At 41.1% G+C, this 19,028-nt stretch overlaps 1 protein-coding gene across 3 annotated transcripts in view; it reads right to left on the reverse strand.

The window, feature by feature from the left end:
- Enox1 (ecto-NOX disulfide-thiol exchanger 1) overlaps positions 1 to 19,028 on the reverse strand; it is a 551,532-nt gene that overhangs the window by 257,206 nt on the left and 275,298 nt on the right. For all 3 annotated transcript variants that reach the window (XM_038310117.1, XM_038310118.1, XM_038310116.1), the window contains one exon: positions 6,085 to 6,226. The gene's annotated coding sequence lies outside the window, so the exon portion shown is untranslated. The remainder of the gene's footprint in view (positions 1 to 6,084; positions 6,227 to 19,028) is intronic.

Consider the following 19,028-nt stretch of genomic DNA (forward strand, 5'->3'; position numbering starts at 1 on the left):
GCGGTGTGTGGGGGGGGGGGCAAATTCATGATGGTTAATGTTTCTTTGTCCTTTTTTAAAAATTTTAATTTAAACTTGGCTCCAGCTTCTGGCAGAATGAGAAGGAACAGAACTGGTCAAACCATTTCTCCACACTCAGAAGGCATAAGGAATGGGAGATGAGCTAGCAAGAAGAGGAAAAGGAAGAGGGTAGAGTCAGCAGGCAGGCAAGGTGATTTGGAGAGGGTCAATCAGAACCCAGGCTCCACAAGCCAGCTCCCCACAGACTGATCCTCCAGTGTTCTGAGGAAGCCTGCAGCCAGGATGAGAACTGAAACTAAGGTGCATGCAGACAAGAATCCTTCATTTTTACCCTTTCTTCAGATGTCAGGTATTTTTCTGTTTCCCCCTTTTCTGATTTTAGTAACCGACCAACTACCATTGTGGTATCTGTACAAACACTTCTCCTGAGGTCCAGGCCCAACTGCTTCTCTGCATCCCCAGAGATGGCCTTTCCCTGTTATTTTACAGAACTACATTCTAATATAACCTTCCTCTTAATCATGTTTTTGAATCAAACAAACATGATCTCCTTTAAATACCAAACTGCAAGCACCAGCACTACAACAGAGCCTACATAGAGTCAGCAGATGTGGCTTAGATGGCTGGAAAAACCAGGGATTTAGGAAGTATGATAAAACAGAAAAGGGCCTAGCTGCACCCTGTGCCCAGTTCACCAACTACATCATCAGCGTCCAGCGAGGCGTGCGGGCACTGACGGATATCCTCAGCACTGGGAGGGGAGATTTGACTCCATCTCAACAGCTGAAATTATCAGGAGCTGTTGGCTTCTGGTTTGGGAAATCAAGAGGTTTGAAAAATTCTAAAATGTATAATTCAATCTTATGCCACAAAGAATGACCCCACCTAATTTTGTGATTGAGAAACACCAGTAGGTAACATTTAATGATCCTTCCATTTCTTTGTGCTCTTAAAGTTAAATGAAATGCTGGAACTTGTGAGACTCCAAAACAGAAACAATGAAGAAATGAAGATGGCCAAAATTTGAATTATACAATTTTTTTTCAGAAAAGTACTTTATTGAAACAACATAAAATGGACTTTCTTCTCCAAAAGAAAGGGAAAAGGGTGATTTGAAAATTGCAGGTATAGTGGTATGGAGGAACTTTTTATCTAGAAGAAGAAACCCTTGAGCATCACATGAGGCTGGGAAATACACAACTTTTCTTGAGAAAAATTCAAATAAATAAAACCAGAAGCAAAGGAGGGGCATTGGAGAGTCCATGCGACATCAACAGTGAAAAACATTGTTGAGCTAACATGAACAACCAGATACCAAGCAGCTGGGTAGTCTGAGAGGGGCAGATTATAACCTAAACGACAACTAAACTACAACCTACCAGTGGTTCCTCTGTAGGAACAGGAAAGCCTGCGCAAACCTGTAACTGCCTCCTAAGTTAACTATGCTAACAATTACCAGATGCCTTCCAACAAAGAAAGGCTTTAGAAGCAGCTTTACTGGAAAACTGCTAAATACTTAAGAAAAATCAACAATCTTTTTCAAACTCTTTAAGAAATGGAAGAGTAGTGTTGCTACAAAACCTCTTACATAAGGCCAAGGCTGTTAACAAAGCCAGGTGAAAATACCCTATGATCTCTGATGAGCAGAGATGAAAAAAATCCTTACCCAAAATCCAACAGAATAGAATCAAGATTATAGACCAAGACAAGGGGAATTTATCCCTGGGTTGCAAGGATGGCTCAATACCCAAAAAGCCATTCCAAAAAACGCACTATCTTACAATAAAAAAGGTAGAAAAATCAGAGGAGCATCTCAGCAGACATAGGGAAATACTTGTCAAAATTTAATGCTCTTCCGTGATTAAAACAAAACAGTTCAGCAATTTAGGCATAGAAAGAAATTACTCTGACGTTACAAGTCATGAATAAAAAGCCCAATCAGACATCATACTCAATTATGAAAACCTAAAAGTTTCCCTTTATAATTAGTAACAAGGGAAAGATGCCAATTTTGGTACATTTTTTACCAACACAGCATTAAAGTCTAGTAAAAGAAATTGAAAGCATCGTTATGGGAAAGGAAGAAATAAAATCACCTGTTTGGTAATGACATCATCTTATAAGGAATTCTTAGGCTCTCATATAAAAGCATCGGAACTAATAAAGTAAACAGTTTCAGGATAGAAAATGAACACCAAAATAGTTTATTTCTACATAATAACAACTAACAGTCAAAAAAGGAAATTACAAGAACAATCTCATTTACCATAAGACATAAAATCCTTGGGAACAGGTGGTTTAGCTAAATTGACACAATGTCAAGCTGCCTGCTAAAGATGCATGTTTATGCCTATAGACAATTGCTGCTCTCAGCCGTAATCAGAGAAGCATTGCCTCTCCAGGGAATGGGAGAGAATGCATAAACTGATGGCTGCCCTGCTCAAGATCCCGAGATTATACAACAGCTCAGCCCTACACTAGACACTTGGCCAATATCCTCTGAGTCCCGGGGAACATTTTAGAAAATGGAGTGAAAAGAATCTAAGCGTCAGATGATCAGCAGGGTTGCAAAGTGTCACCTTATGGTCAAGATACAGCCATGCAATCATAAACTCATAGCATCTCTGGATGCCTACCCTGGGTCCGCACAAGAATGAGCATGCCTCCAGTCAGGTATTAATGGATGAGGGACTCAGGGGCAGGATCCAACGAACAATTCTATTTCAGTGATCACACAGACTGCCCCATTTTAAAGAAATGATTCACAAAACATAACCAAAAGTTAGGAACTGGGGGCTGAAGAGATGGCTCAGAGGTTAAGAACACTGACTGCCCTTCCAGAGGTCCTGAGTTCAATTCCCAGCAACCACATGGTTACTGGGAATTGAATACAACCATCTGTAATGATATCTGATGCCATCTTCTGGCCTGCAAAGACACATTCAGGCAGAACACTGTATACATAATAAATAAATAAATCTTTTTTAAAAAGTTTGGAACTTGGGAGAGAGGCTGGTAAAGATAAAGGCAGTTTGAGAGGGTAGCAGCAGAGATAATCAGGATATACCATATACAGCATGAAACTGTAAACAAAATAAATCAATAAAAATAGAAAATTAGAAAACACTCAGGAACAAGTTTAACCAGACTTGCAAAATATTTGAATACTGAAAACTACCAAATACTGCTGAAAAACCCAAGGGGACACATAAACAAATGGAGGACTTCATGTTTATAGATGAACAGCTTTGATTTTGCTCTAATGTCTATACTAACCAAAGTGATTCACAAAATCAATGCAATCTCTTCAAAACCCCAATCGAAGTTGCTACAGAAATAGGAATTATAATCCTGAAATTCATATGGAACTCTAAAGAACAATAATAACCAAATCACTTTGAGAAACCAGAACTGCATGTCTAGCCCTGTAATATGCTTCTTCACATGAAAATAGATGATGCAATATAGAGCAGACAAGCGCATCAAGAGAACAGAGTAGAGAGTCGCACATGGACCTATGTGCGCCCAGTGAAGTGGCCTCTGATGGTTTGAGTTCAGGTGACTACAGGGTAAGAGCACCCACCATGTATTAGGAAAAATGGAAAAGAATGAGATGTTCATTGATCTTATAACTATATACTAAAAGCGATCCTCAACTGCCTGAAGACTTAAACCTAAGGCCACTTCCCAAAAAAGATACAAGTAGAAGACATGCACAAATAGCCCCACGACATTGACCATGATTATTATTTCCACACCAGCAGTAGAATGATGACAGAGGCAAAAAGGACACACGGAATCTTACCAAGTAAAAAGTCTCTGTTTAGGAGATGAAGCAAAGGATGGAACAATATGTATGTTCTCCCCGTACATCCATCCAGAAGTTCATATATAAAACCTATGTGAGGCCTTGTCACTCTAGAGCCAAAAGAAAATATTATTTAGCTAAAAAACTAAACAATGGTGAGAAAGAGCTAGAACAGATATCCCTTGAGCAGATATGTAGTGTTCAACTTGTGATAAGCATCAGGGAATCGGGTCACAGCTACAGAAATCTGTCATCTCACACCTATCAAGAAGAAGGGAGCGTGCTAAGACATGGAGATACCACACTGCTTGAACAATGTTGGCATGTGTTCAAATGTTAACCATCACTTGGGAAAACAGCACAGCAATTTTTTCCAAAAAGTAAAAATGGGATTATCATACGATCTTACACTTCTTCTTCTGAGTATATATCCAAAGAAAAGATCTTTGAAGAGACATTTTAATGGCTTATTAAACATTACTCATGATAATCAGCACGTAGATTCACAAACTACCAACAGATAATTTTTTTTAAAAAAGGTGAGCTGTTGAAAGGCTTAGCCAGTAAAGCTGTATGGGTTAAATTTGAGTCGTTGCACCCAAATAAAGATGAAAGGAGAGAACCAGCTCCACAAAGCTGCCTTCTGACTCCCATGTTCCTCTTCTGGTATTCACACCCCACCACGTGCATGCCCAACAAACACAATAATATTTTTTTACAGTGTAGCAATGCCCAGAAAAGACTATTACAAAGGAAGAAATTTGCAAAGCGAAACAAATTTGTTCCAGAAGGACAAGCAATCATGGTTCAGTTCATAGCAGGACTCGAAGTGGTCACACTCATGGAAGATTGAAGTAGGGTAGGGGCTGGAGCCAGGTGTATGCAGGTGTTGCTCTTCACTAAGTACAGAATTTAGGTTAAGAAGACAAATTACTCCATTCTCAAAGAACACATTCATAATATATAAGAAGTTAGCCATGCACTTAAAATTTTGTTAAGGGGTATATTTCAAATTTTCTATGATTTTTCTTTAAGTATCAGTTTCATAAAAGGAAACCAAGTTCTGGGTATAAAACTTAAAACCGGACAGGTGAAGCAGAATCCTGCTTGCGGATGAGGGAGGTACACTCAGGTGATCTCAAGTCCTCCCAGTGTGTCTGTTTCTATGGATACATTCATCAGGGTCCAGCAAGCTACCACAACACAGACTGGAGGTAGAGGGGAGATGGGGCACAAGTTCCCATCAGCCCCGATTCCTAATAAATAGCCACAGCCGTGCCCTACAAGGCGAGCTAATCAAGACACCCCACATGAAGGGTGACATGAAAGACCGGAAGTTAGCCCAGGATTGCATACCATTTGCTCTGATTTCTCAGCGGAATAAAAGAAATTAAAACACAGTAAAGGTCTATTAGGGAGAAAACATTTGTCACATTGGACAGAATAAAAGTCATACCAAATGAAATAAATGCCTTTGGGGGAAAGATGTGTCAGGTTGGGCAGTAGGGCGTGCCTTCTTGCTTGTTCTTTATTTAGTTTCTGTCCCCACCATGTTCCAGGCCTTACCCTATATATTCTGCTGCCTGTTCCAGCTATGAAAGATGCAGGAACCAAATCCAGTCTTTGTCAGACTGTCTTCAAAATAAAAGTCTTGAGTGAGCAAAAGAACTGCTTTGCAAAATGCTAACACACACACACAGACACACACACCCACACACTTACACAAGCCTTCTTTATCATTCAAGAAACATAAGGTGAGCACCTTTCCATAGACAAAATAAGGAGACTTGGTCCACCGAGAGTCTCCATTTAAAAGCACCCTGGTGATAGCACTAGGTGATACCGACAAATGCAGTTTCGATGTTTGATATTTCAAAGTGCATTTTATCCATAAGTTCTGGCTGATTAAAATTATCTAGCAAAATCTGATATATGGTCACACCTAATATAGACTAATGGAATCTATTTAGTTTAGGGTTTGTAAACCTAGACATTTATGGCCAATGTGGAACCTGCGCTATCCCTACTATCTTCGAAGCACCACACAGGACATGCAATGATGGAAATGAGACACACCACAGCCTATTTCCTTTATTTACGTCTATCTAGTACTTAAGTCAAAGCCTTACAGCTTCTGTGTTATCTACTTGCAGAGTTCTTACTGAAAAGGATTACCAAGGCATTTTTTTAAAAGAAAAATTCCTTAAAATTAACAATATCACTGAAAATAAAAAATGGAAATAAATAACACAAACCTTACAACGGCCTGCAGAGAAGATGATGGATATCAGTCTTTCCAGGCCTTGTCTGAAACAACGTTTTCATAAAAGTGTTTTATGGAAGCTGTTCAAAGGAGGTCCCACAGAAGACAGTATGGCTCTGACATGCCAGATGCTTCTAGAAGCAAAAAAAAAGTGCACTGTTAGGGAATGTTTGCAGCACCGGTACCAACTGCCAGTCCCACCAGGTCTCCATGCTCGAAAGTACATGTGGTGGCTTGGATGTCATTGGCCCCCATAGACTCACACGGAATGACATTAGTAGGCGTGGCTTCGCTGGAGTGGGCGTGGCCTTGTTGGAGGAGGTGTATCACTGTGGGGGCTTTGCGGTCTCATATGTGCTCAATCCACGCCCAGTGTCTCGGACCACTTTCTGCTGCCCGAGTCGAGCTGTAAGACTCTCAGCTCCTTCTCTAGCACCATGTCTTTTTATACCCCATCAAGTCGCACCCTGATGATAATGGACTCAAGTTCTGAAACTGTAAACCAGCCCCAGTTAAATGTTTCCTTATGAGAGTTGCCATGGTCATGGCGTCTCTTTACAGTAATAGAAACCCTAATTAATGTTTTTAATGTTATTAATTTCTATTAATTTTGTATCCAGATCATTTGACTCATAAATGGCGAGGTGAGACATGGACCTTTCAGCACCTCATTGAGCTCAGACCGCAGAGCCTTGAGCTGGCTCTGAGCACCAGAACAGCATTGCTGCTTCCCAGAAATCTACAGACATCGGTCTGGGCGGGGCCTTCATATGGAGGGCGGGGCTGGGGAGGCCACCCTGCACTGCAGGGGTGAAAAAACTGACTCGCATCCTGCTGAGCTCAGGGTGAAGTGAAGTTCTGTTCCTACTAAAACCCACAGGGTTTCTGGCTGGTTCTTCCTCTCATATCATGGTGTAGCCTAGGAGATTGAGAAATCTGTTTCATAAACACAACTGATGAGAAACACGTAACCTCCAGAGATACCAAGTTCAAATACTACTAAATTAATTATGAAATTGTGCTTCCTAATTTGCTTTAGGTTTACATCAAATATTGTCTTATTCTGTTTGGCCCTGTGAGAAGCAGGCTTAAGTAAGGCAGCTTTTCCCTCCAACTCTCTTTCCTAAGCAAACAAAGAGAGTTCCTTGGAAACCAGGCAGCTCCCTGGCGTGACAGTGCGGTATGTGTGTGTGCGCGCGCTCTGCTGTGCCACTGATGGCGAGACATACTTCTCACGTCCGTGGGCCCCTCTACACCACTCACAGCTCCCTTCGTTTGACATGTTGGGAATTGAGTCTCCGTCCTCCGAGGATGCCCCGAGTGAACTGGGCATGTGGCTCTGGCCACCTGAATGACTGATGGAGCCCAGTAAAGGGTAACAGGGATCTTTCTAGATGTTTATTTTCATTTTCAGCCAGTTAACAGCATGCTTCTGGAAGCAACACAGCCTCGCAGTCTGCCTTCTGCCAGCTGTCCTCATAGCCACCGAAGCTGTCTCAGGGCAGCGCCCAGCAACTGAATACCTCAGAACCTTTCCCAGTGTGCAAGTCTTCAATGCCGTGGGCTTCTGTCTGTCTCGGAACCTCAGTTGCACGGGACTTGGTAAGTACTGCAGAAAGGGAAGAAAATGATCTAGGAGCTAGATCGTCACGCGTAACTTAAAATTAATTTTATATTTGGCATTGAAACGTAAGTCACATATGAACAGACAGCAGGAAATGGTTGGAAAGTTGGTGGCGAGTACATGGGGAGGAAAAGAGACTAGAGAGACCCAGAGTGACTCTAGGAAGAAGAGGCGCTTGAGAGAGAATGGGAGGGAAGGAACAGAGAATCTAATTTACGGGAAAGCACAGTGAACAGACCACAGTGGCTTACCACCTTTTTCTTTCTTTATTGCCATTCTGACACAAGCGAGCACTCAAATCCAAAATAATGTGCATATCTGCTTACCAAAAATCCCAACCGTACTCACTTAGCGGCTATACGCCAGAGATGTATGAGTCAATTAAGATGTTAAAAATTTCAAGAAAAATGGAAACAGTAAGACCGTCCTTCCTCTGCCCCTGAAAACTTACTGTCTCCTAGAGGAACACAACTGGTAAGAAGTTGGTACTAATGAGAATGAGATGTGGAATTCGACTTTCTGGAGAGTTCCTGTTCATCACGGACTAGCTGTGTGATAGTGGCCATGGAGCTCAAACTCTGCCACATTGTTTCTCCTGCACAGCCCTTCCTGGAAGGTCATTTTGAGCACTAAGCAAGATCGTCACATAAATGGCGAGGGGAGAACTTACTGAAGCCGGGGCACTGTTGTTGGACAAGATAATGATGTCTGGTGTCCACAGAGGGCTTGAGGTTCCCTCTGTTAGGGATAAGAGGAGCCAAAAAGGTTCAGTAAGGAAAGCAGCATTTATGATGAGTGCTATGTACCAGACATGATAAAGTTCTATATGTCAGATGTTACTGGAAAATTAGGGACTTTACAAGAAAGCAGGTCCATGAAGTCTGACATCATTTTCTTTGCTACCACGGAGGCAGAGAATGGAGCCAAGGAGAACGTGCACGCCTTCTGCCAAGGGATACAATATCCTGCAGGGTCCTGCTTAATTCGGCAGTAATTCAAACTGACACTGTGGTTCTTAATGGAAACTGGCAAGCTCTAGACACGCCATTTTTAAACTTAGGCTCAGATTTAAATCATAAGGCTTGTGACTCAGATCTTCAATGTGACCTTTAGTAAGTATTGTTCAAGAAAACGTGGTTGTCACTGAAGAGAGAAAGCACATACCCCTCTACTCTGGGAAGTAGAATACAATGTGCTCTATTGCAACAAGCACAGAGCTGGGTGATTGTGGCTGTGATTCACCAAAAGCAAGGGAAACTAAGATGCTATTTGGTTTCCTATCATTCCTTTAAAGATGAATTTACATTCGTTGAAAAAGTGTTTATCTTGTCACAGTAATGGATATTCCTAGTCCTTCTCTGTTCTGGACTTCCCGTACAAAAGAACCCTAGAAAGAATCTCATCATTCTAGATTCAAACCACAATCCCACTGAATATACCCACTCTCAAGCCACACTGCCTGGTCCCTACCAGACTCACACAAAACTGTGCCGAGCAGAAAAAAAAAGGTTTCAGTTCTCTTGCTCTCCCTGCCCCCTACACCTGAGATATTTGCCAAGGACAGAGCTGTGTTCTAACTGTGTCCCTTGCCAATGTGACGTCATTAAGAGGTAATGACTTTAGGATGTGACTGAGCCTTGAGGGCCCCCTTCCTCCATCCTTAGTAATGGGTTTGGGGCCCTTCTAGAAGATGCCTCACTCTGCAAGCAGGAAGCTCGATTTTCTGCAGTCTCCATGTGGAAGACACAGCATCCTCTTGGGAGCAAAGAAATGCCTGTACTGTGCAAATCCCAGCCTGGCACTTTGTCACAGGATCTCAGATGGAAGAAGACAGCACCTACGAAACGGATGGAGCCATGGCTACTTCTCACATTCTTTCCTTCCATTCTAAGCTATGACATCACTCTTGATGTCTCACCACGGACTATGGCAAGTTTCCGTCTTTGTGGCCATCTTCACCCAAGTCAAACAATTTGTTATCTTCTCATGTATGCGGTGATACATATACAAATAAAAATGAATGCATAACTTTTAATATTATCCTAGTTATGTACATTCTATTATGAAGAACCCATGTGGGCATCCTATTTTCTCAAGGATCAGGCCTAAGTTCCTTGCTGGAAATGTGTGCTCCTCTATCATCTCTAAACTTAGGAGAGAGTACTCAGAGCCGAAGCTCTGGATCTCACGGAAACAGTTTACTAGTTCCAGGACAGTGAGGCCCCAACCCTGGAGTTAGCTGGCCTGGATAGGACGAACTCCCCATGCTTCTCTTCTTCCTCCAGGAGAACTTGACCTACCTGGCCGTAGTCGTCCTTAATGGATGGTCCCTGCCAGGACATGTACAGTCCTCTTTGAAGGGGTAAAATACTGCACCTAGGAGGGACCTACTGGTGATTCTTGAGGTGTCTAGAGCACACAGCCATGGAAGATGCTGTCAGAAGTAACCTGCGCTAAGAGCACATGGGTTAGTGGACACTTTTAAAAGTGGAAAAGCAAGATCCGGTAACAACGGGACAGATTCCTGCATGTCAAAGGCTGGTAAGGGCTGAGATAGGAGGGCAAACAGAGGCTGTATTCCCCAGCTGCCACACTCCCCACCACTCCCTGTTCTCTTTCTCAGTGAGGTCATTGCCTGGTTCCTGTGGACCTCTGCATTTGTGGTGTGTTGCTCCATTACAGACAGCAGCAATGACTTTTGAAAGCCTGGTGATTCCTCCCACAGTCTTACTTTACAGACGGGCTGGAGGCACTACTTAAGGTTCCAAACCTAGCGGTGGGGCTTCGGATTTCTGATTTATAAGCAAGCTTTGATTATCTTTTCTCTTGCCTTTCTCATGTTAAATATTTAATTAAATGTTTAATGCCGACGCCAATCCAAAATTGACCATAAACGAAAGAACAAGAAGCCTGTTCTTTACTTCGTCATTCCCTTGTCATTACTTCAGAGTTTCCAATCAAGACAGCTAACTCACTCCAGATCGGGGGGGGGCGGGGGTCTCAGCCTTCCTCCCAGGACCACCCTTGAAAAACAGCTCCTCATGTTGTGGTGACATCCAACCATAAAATTAGGTCATTGCTACTTCATAATTGTAGTTTTTGTACTGTTATGAATCATACTATAAATGTCTGATATGCAGAATATCTGATATGTGACCCCCCCAAAGGAGTCGTGACTCCCAAGTTAGGAACTGCTGCTCCAGACCATTAAAATCTGATGACTTTTCCCTGAGTCATATAATTCCAGTTCCTTCTAGCTCTGTGTCCTTGCCCCAAACCAAGCATGAGTGTAGACTGTTTGTACTAGGAAAAGACTCCCCTTTTCTGTCTGTCTGGAAGCCTAAAGTGGGTCCCGCAGCAAGTCTGGAACTAGCATTGACTGTTTGCACGGATCTATCCTCGTGTGTCACCACTATCGGGCCTCTTGGTTACCTCAGAACTGGATATAAGAAAAGGAGCAGTGACAATGTTCTAGCTCTGCTAACATTGCTGCCATTTGTGAATGACCTTCTGGAGAGTCCCTTTGGAAAGGAACTGAGGGAATTTTCTAGGCCAGCAGTCAGCTTCCTCAGTAGAGAAGATTACGGCCTTGACTAAAGCTTTGCACGAAAACGGAGCTAGGAGGCCGAGCCAAGGCATAGCCAAATTTCTGTGACATCTGCGCTCAGGTATGTGGCCCAACGTCTCCCTAGAAACTGTGAAAGTATTTTTAGATGAAAATAATGTTGTAGTCAGTAGATAATGAATAAGGACCCTGTATTCTGTAACATGAACATCCCTACAGAGAAAGCATCTGGAGAGCCCATGAAGACGGCGTCGTTTGCCTGCTAATTCAATCTACAGTACTAAGTCTTCCCTGGAGTTCCAGCTTGCTAGCCTGCCAGTCTCCCAGATCACATGTGCTAAAGCTTCACAATAAATCCTTGTCGTTACTTGTATGTATGTGCATATGTGTGAACTCGGGGTGTGTGTGTGTGTGCACATGCATGCGCGCGCGCGCGCGCACACACACACACACACACACACACACACACACACTCCGATGCTATTTTCTCTGTTTTTCTGGAGGGGCCTTACTGTTTGAGACCAGGTCCTCCAGTGAGACAGACTGACAGAATCTCCGTCTTTCTCTACAGACACACTCAGAGTTGAGAAGGAGATTAGCAGGGGAGCAGATTAGACCGTGACAGAGGTTTTATGATTGAGGAAGCCCTAGTGTGGCTCAGTTCAAGTTGCAGTTCTTAGAACCAACCAGGGATGGCATAACTTGCAACATCAGATCAGTGGTTAGAGACTGTGGGGTCACGGTATGGTTCTTATAGCACATGGGGCTCCAAGATCAACATGCAGAAAGAAAATGGTATCCTAGGTCCAAGGAAGAGAACAGGAATTGGCTCTTGCCATGCACTCTTGTTCTGTCCAGGTTCCAGGATGCTGTCTACACACACAGGGAAAGACCTTCTCGCCTCAGCCTGCTGACTCGAGCACTATGCTTTTCTAGAACCATCCTTACAGACACCAGCACCAATCCAATCATTGTAGCTAAATGTCAAACAAACTAGGTTTTTTTTTTTTTTTCCTAGAAGAGGGAGAGATTCAGTGCCTATTAGGACATTAAACTAACATTTTTACCAGCTATCTATATAACCTTATTCTAACCAAAAATGATATCCTAAAGCAACTCACAGTAGTCAAAATTTACTATATTGAATACAACACCACAAGTACACTAAAACACACACACACACACACACACACACCCAGAGAGAGAGAGAGAGAGAGAGAGAGAGAGAGAGAGAGAGAGACTCACAGAGTTTAACATGCTGAACTATATCTACTTGTTAACTTTCGAATGTAGTAGGCTTCAAGCTCTTTTAAAATTGAGAATACATGCATGATGGTTACAAATACATCCACAAATCTCAGTGCAGTCCCAGGCATGGACTAGGTGCTAAGTACATACCTGCTTAGTCAAATTTAAAAACCCAAGGAAGTGATATGGTTATGTGAAATTAGCTTCATCTCACATAACCATAAAAAGGACAATTTTCCAGATTAACTTCATATACAATTTCAAATCTCTTCAAGAAGGATACAGACAGGTGTCAAAATTGTCAGATGGTGCAAACGTTACATCTGAATAGCAAAGAAGTACGAATAACAGGAAAACATGCTGGAGACTGGAGTGGGAACTATTTTTGTAATTGGAGAACATGATTAATATAAATTCTAGCATAACAATGTTGAGAATTTGTAGAGTAGCCTGGGATAAATTAGAAGTACTTTCCCATCAGCCAGATTGTGAATGGGGCGTGAAGACAAATGTTACATCAATATTGTGAATAATCAGGGAAAGACTCTTGAGCGAATCAAGAATCAGCAGTAGGAATATACAGGGGGCGGCGAGGGACAGAAAACAGGGAGAATAAATTTCAGCAGCTAGAGGAAATGAACAATAAAAACAAAGAGATAGTCCAAGAGCATAGCAGCATTTTGAGTGGAGGAATGGGGAGATGGTTAAGAATGCAGACAACATGTGACGTAAAGAGCAGATTGTGGGTGTGTCTGCATTCCCAAGCAAAGGAAGTAAGAATGGCTGTGTGGGAGGCAATGCTGATTGCTTAGGAGAACTGAAAAACCCAGGTTTGGTAAATACTTCTCCAATGAGTTAAGAAACTCAAAGCCGGATCAGCATTTTAACTGGTCTGTAAATGATACACAGTCAAACATACTACCCTAAGCACATAGTTCATAAGTCTTGTCAAGTGGATGATCCCAAGTAACATTCGGGCAGCCATGATCAAAAGCATCTCCATTACTTCTGGTGGTCCCTTCTAGACTACACATGCACAGTAGTCCACTGTATGACCTTACCATAATTTCTTTCATGTCCTCATCTCCGTTTCTATCTTTTAATAACTAGCACTTAGGTTGGTCCAGTAATTGGTTGTTATGATAAAAAAAAGGTTACTATGAACATTCTTACTCAAGAAGTTATAGTTTTCCTTTGGTTTTATGTGGGTATTTTTTCCTGTATGCATGCCTGTGCACCACAGGTATGCAGTGCCTGAGGAGGTCAAAAGAGGGTGTCAGACCCACTGGGACTGGAGTCTAGACAGTGTGTGCATATCAGCACTGGGAACTGAACCAGGGGTCATGGAAGAGCAGTCAGGATTCTTAACTGCCAGTTCATCTCTCCAATGTCAGACTTTATATTTTTATATAAGGCTATGGTAGTTTGAATGAAAATGGTCCCAGAGGCTCATAAATGTGAGTGCTTAGTCACCAGTTAATGGAACTGTTTGGGAAGGATTAGGTGTGGCCATGTTGGAGGAGGTGTGCCACAGAGAGGGGGTTTTGGAGTTTGTAAAGAGCCATGCAAGGCCAAGTCTCTCTCTCTCCACTCTATCTCCATCTCCTCCTGCCCCCTGTCTCTTTCTCTGCCTGCTGCCTGTGAATCAGTATATGCCTCTTGGTGCCTCCTCCATGCCTGCCTGCCTGCCACCGTGCTTTCAGACCCGATGAGATCACACTCACCCTCTGAAACTGTAAGCCAGCACCCAAGTAAGGGCTTCCCTTTATTAGCTGTCTTGGTCACGGTGTCTCTTCACAGCAACAGAACAGTAACTAAGAAAAGGACTGTGTATGTTTTCATTTTTTTTTTTTAAAGTATATGACTAGGTCTGAGAATGCTCAGCCATGGTGAAGGTTCGTGTTTAAGTTCATAAAGAATTAGAAAATTTCTAAAAGATGCTATAATATTTTATATCCTTACTAGCATAGAAAAAGTATTAGGACATGATGGTTAACATTTGTTATCTGGTAGTTTTAGCAACTCTGAAGAGAGAGAACTCCTACTTCAGTTTACAGTTCCCCATTGTCTTGATAACATTATTACATTTTCAAATGTTTATGGAACTCTCTTACATCTTCTTTGATGAAGGGTGTGTTTAAGCAACTTGCACATTGACGAAAAGGTTTTCCTTGTATTCTTAAAAATCATTTTTTTTTTTTTTTTTTTTTTGCTGTTAGGAGTTGAACCCGAGGCCTCTCTCACTAACATACACCCTTAGTCATTTTCTTTTTTTAATTTTGAGACAAGGTCTCATGAAGTTAGCCAGGCAGAACATAAATTTTCCCTGCAGCTCAGGTAGATTCTGAACTCATGATGCTCCTGCCTCGGGAGTAACAAGCAGCTAGTAAGTAATCCAGGCTTGTACCACCAAATCTACCTTGTTTCCTTTTAATTGAGATGTAAAGATGATTTATACAATGTATGTTTGATTTCTTCTTCTCGTTTATATACAGCACATTAAGTTTCCACTCTGTGTCTGGACCATGAACAACGCTTTCACTGAGGACATTTGCATGTTTGTTAAATTTAGGTTATAGACTTTTTTTCTCATAAACTGTATTATAATGAATAATTACTGTCATTCTAAGGTATTCCGTTTATTTTTTAAGGTTTAGAGTTTCTACTTTGATGTAAAGGTTTATTATAAACTTTTTTTTTTTGTATGGAGTGGGGTGGGTATTATTTCCTTTGTTTCAATATAATCAATGAAAAACAGTAACTAACTGTTTCCTGTGAGTCTGACTTAAGCCAGGAAATGGCATTTGTTGTCTTTGTTACAAATCAGTTGACGGTACACATTTGTCTATGTCCTGATAATCTATTCCTTCTACCAACTCATTCAAAACCCCTTCTTCAGAGTGATAGCACCCTGGTATTTTATATATACATACACACACACATACATATATATATATATATATATATATATATGTTTTTTAAAGTGGCTTATAATTTCCAAGTCTTTGTATTTCCATATAAATTTCAGGACCAAATTTATTAATTTTTACATAAAATGCTAAAGATTGTATTGAATACTTAAATCATTTTTTGAAAAATCAACTTGTTAAAAGTCTTCACTGTACAATATGATTAATATTTATTTGCCTTCTTAAACCTTTCACACATTTACAAAATGATTTTCAGTGTTTTGCACTTTTAAAACCTATTACCAAGGGTATAGTTTTACTACAAAAATAAATGCTATTATTTGTAGTTTTACTTAATAATTTTTGAGTGTGCAGAGATAAAATTGATGTTTTATGCTGTTTTTGACTCCTGAGACCTTTCTAAGTTCATTAAAATTTTCTTACCTCAAGCGGAATTTTTTGGACTTCTTGAGATGTCATATGTGAATTTACGAACATTTTCCACCTGATACACGTGGGCAGTTTTACAGCTCCCGCTTCTTGCTTGCATGCTTCCTCTTCCTTTTACTTGCCTTCTTGCATAGGGTCAGACCTCCACTAAGCGTCACTTGCAAACAGTCAGAGGAGGGCCTGTGCCTTTCATTGATTTTGGAAGAAAGTATGTCATTGTGGTTGCTTGTTTTTCACTGCCTTCCTCTGGTCAAACTAAGGAAGGTCTCTTGTACTTTATGTTTCAGCTTCTACATAATTATGTACTAAAATTTAAGAGTGCTGTCTTTGAGTCTACTTATGATAGTCAGATAATTTGTATACTTCATCACAGTGATAAAATTAATATTTAGCATTTGATATTTAATATCCAAATTTTAAAGTATATATGCTGATATACTTGAAATAATCACGATGTATTATCCTTTCTATGTCCCTGTTGTGACTGGAGCTACATCTCGGGGCTGAAACAGCTCTGTGTCTATAATCACGAGGCACATCAACGTGAGATTTTGTTAGATCACAAACAGGGCTGTGTTATGGCGATCTAAAAGGATATTATATTCAATTAGCATATGTCTATGTTAATTCTTCACATCCTAGAAGTTTCTTATTGCAGTTTATATTCCCTAGTTCTATACTCTGAATACATATTTTACTCTTTAAAAATGTCCTAAAAGTACTGTCTCTGCTTATATCTGAATTAGCTTGAAATTAGTATAATTATTTCATAAACACTAGAATAATTTCCTTAGCTTCTGCACAGTGCATCTGTCCTGGAATCCTCTCTGTAGAAATAATCTCCCTTACTAATTCAACCTATTTTAGAAATACAGACTTATTCTCATTTTCTACTTCTTTTATCAATTTTAGTTAATTTTATCTTACTAAAAGATAAATTTGTCTATTGCATCGAAGATGGTTTTCATTCTAATACAGCCTCCTACCTGCAGTAGCAACAATCTCCCCCCTGCCTTCTCATTGCCAATTCATTTGACCAGACACCCACTTTCCTGGGCCCCTTTCGTCAGGTGCTAAGTCACACCTTGCCTTTCCTTCACCGACAACTCCAGCCTCTATAATTTACACTTTTTCTACCATGTATGTGTTATTATCTTCCCCTAGTATATTTTATCTTTGAGAAAGGCCTAACAGGACCTTTGATAGCAGAAATTATATCCTAAACTTCATTGTTCTCCATTGCATCGAACATAGTCTTTTAACACTCAATAAATATTTATGGGATTATTGATTTGCCTACTCTGTGGGTTAGTTTAACATTAATTATGGATTGGTGACATTAATTATGGATTAGTTTGTGGGAACCTACAGTGAATAGAGGCATGGGAGTGTTAAAAATATAAACAATAAAAACTGGGGTTGAGTTATCAGAAGTCACAGGAGCCCGGCTCTGAGGTCTCCCAGGGGCCACACTGCAACAATTGGAGATTAAATATAGCAATACTATGAGAGCATAGAAACAAATAATAAATCTAAAGTCATGCCAAAAATGACTGAATAAGCAGATAGATGGACAGATGAGTGGGTAAATGGACAGATGAACAGACAGACAGCAGCAAAGGGACAAGTGACTTCTTTGGAAAATTCTAATTTTTTTAAGTGTAGGAAGGGTTGGGAATGTGGCTTTGTAGATAAGAGCACTTGCTGCTCTTGCCTAGGACCTTGGTTTAGTTCCCAACACTCGCAGGACAACTTAAACGTGTCAATAGCTTGAGTTCCAGGTGATCCTGCACCCTCTTCTTCTAATGGTAATTACTGCAAAAGATGAAGTCAAATGATGAAAAATAAATGTGGAAAACTTTTAACCAGGAACAATTCCTAATTCAACAGCATGAAAGCATTCCCTTTAATGTAAGCCTGAGACCCTTTTTAACATCTTTAACCCAGCAGACAGAGCTTAACTTCTTTCCCCTTGACTGCGTACTAGACTAAGCTACTTCTTTGAAATAAACAGCAGAAAGCAAGCTGGGACCTGTAGGGAGACTAGAGAGGGACAGCAGATGCTACTCCAGTCACGTGGTCAAATGTCATGACAGTACCTGGAATCACACAGATAGCACGTGTCATGTGTGCTCACGACAGCACCTGGAGTCACACAGATAGCACGTGTCATGTGTGCTCACGACAGCACCTGGAGTCACACAGATAGCACGTGTCATGTATGCTCACGACAGCACCTGGAGTCACACAGATAGCACGTGTCATGCGTGCTCACGACAGCACCTGGAGTCACACAGATAGCACGTGTCATGCATTGTTGAGATGAGGAAGAATGATCCTCAGTTCTGTAGCAGGCTTCCCAAAAACCCTCAGTCCTAGACTAACAATGTCACTTGGTCAGAATGAAAACATGGGAGTTTCTATGAAACATTACCTACTGTTCTTCAAACCTGCCAAAGTCCTGGAAGTAAAAGAAAACTATTAAACTACCACATGTGGAGGAAGACTACATTAATATGATACTTGCGGTACCTTGGAACAGAAAAATTACAGTTGAAAAATGATAATGTCTATAGAGAAATATTTGACTGTAGTAATTCTTTTGTGTTCAGTTCTTTGTTTTGGTAAGTACAGCATGACGGGGCATAAGTAATATCATCACCAGTAATAGACACAACAAAATATTTCTCAAAAGACACAGGCTGCCTGTGTGTTTATAAAATAAGATTAATATTCACACATATAGCCTGGACAGCAGCTTCAGCAGGCCACAGGCCTCTCAGAGATTTCCGTCAACTGGTCAACAGGCAGACCATCCCAGCCCAGCACTACTTGCTGAGCTGGTCATCAAAGTATTTCCCAGAAATAGCCCACAAGGAGGCAACAGTTTCAGAAGCAAAGACAGCATATGAGGCTACAAAGTATCTGTCTTAACTCTGTTTCCATTGCTGTGACAAACTCCCTGGTGAAAGCAAATTAGGGGAGAAAGAATTTAACTCAAAATTAGTCTGTCATAACAAGGGTTACAGGAAGAAGAGCATGAGAGAAACTGTTAACCACAGAGAAAATCACAAAGATGTTACCTATGCATTCTAGACCATAGCTCACTTTCTCCACTCTTACACACTCCAGGATCCCCT

This window comes from Arvicola amphibius, chromosome 13 (assembly GCF_903992535.2).
Source record: "Arvicola amphibius chromosome 13, mArvAmp1.2, whole genome shotgun sequence".
Taxonomy (NCBI): Eukaryota; Metazoa; Chordata; class Mammalia; order Rodentia; family Cricetidae; genus Arvicola; species Arvicola amphibius.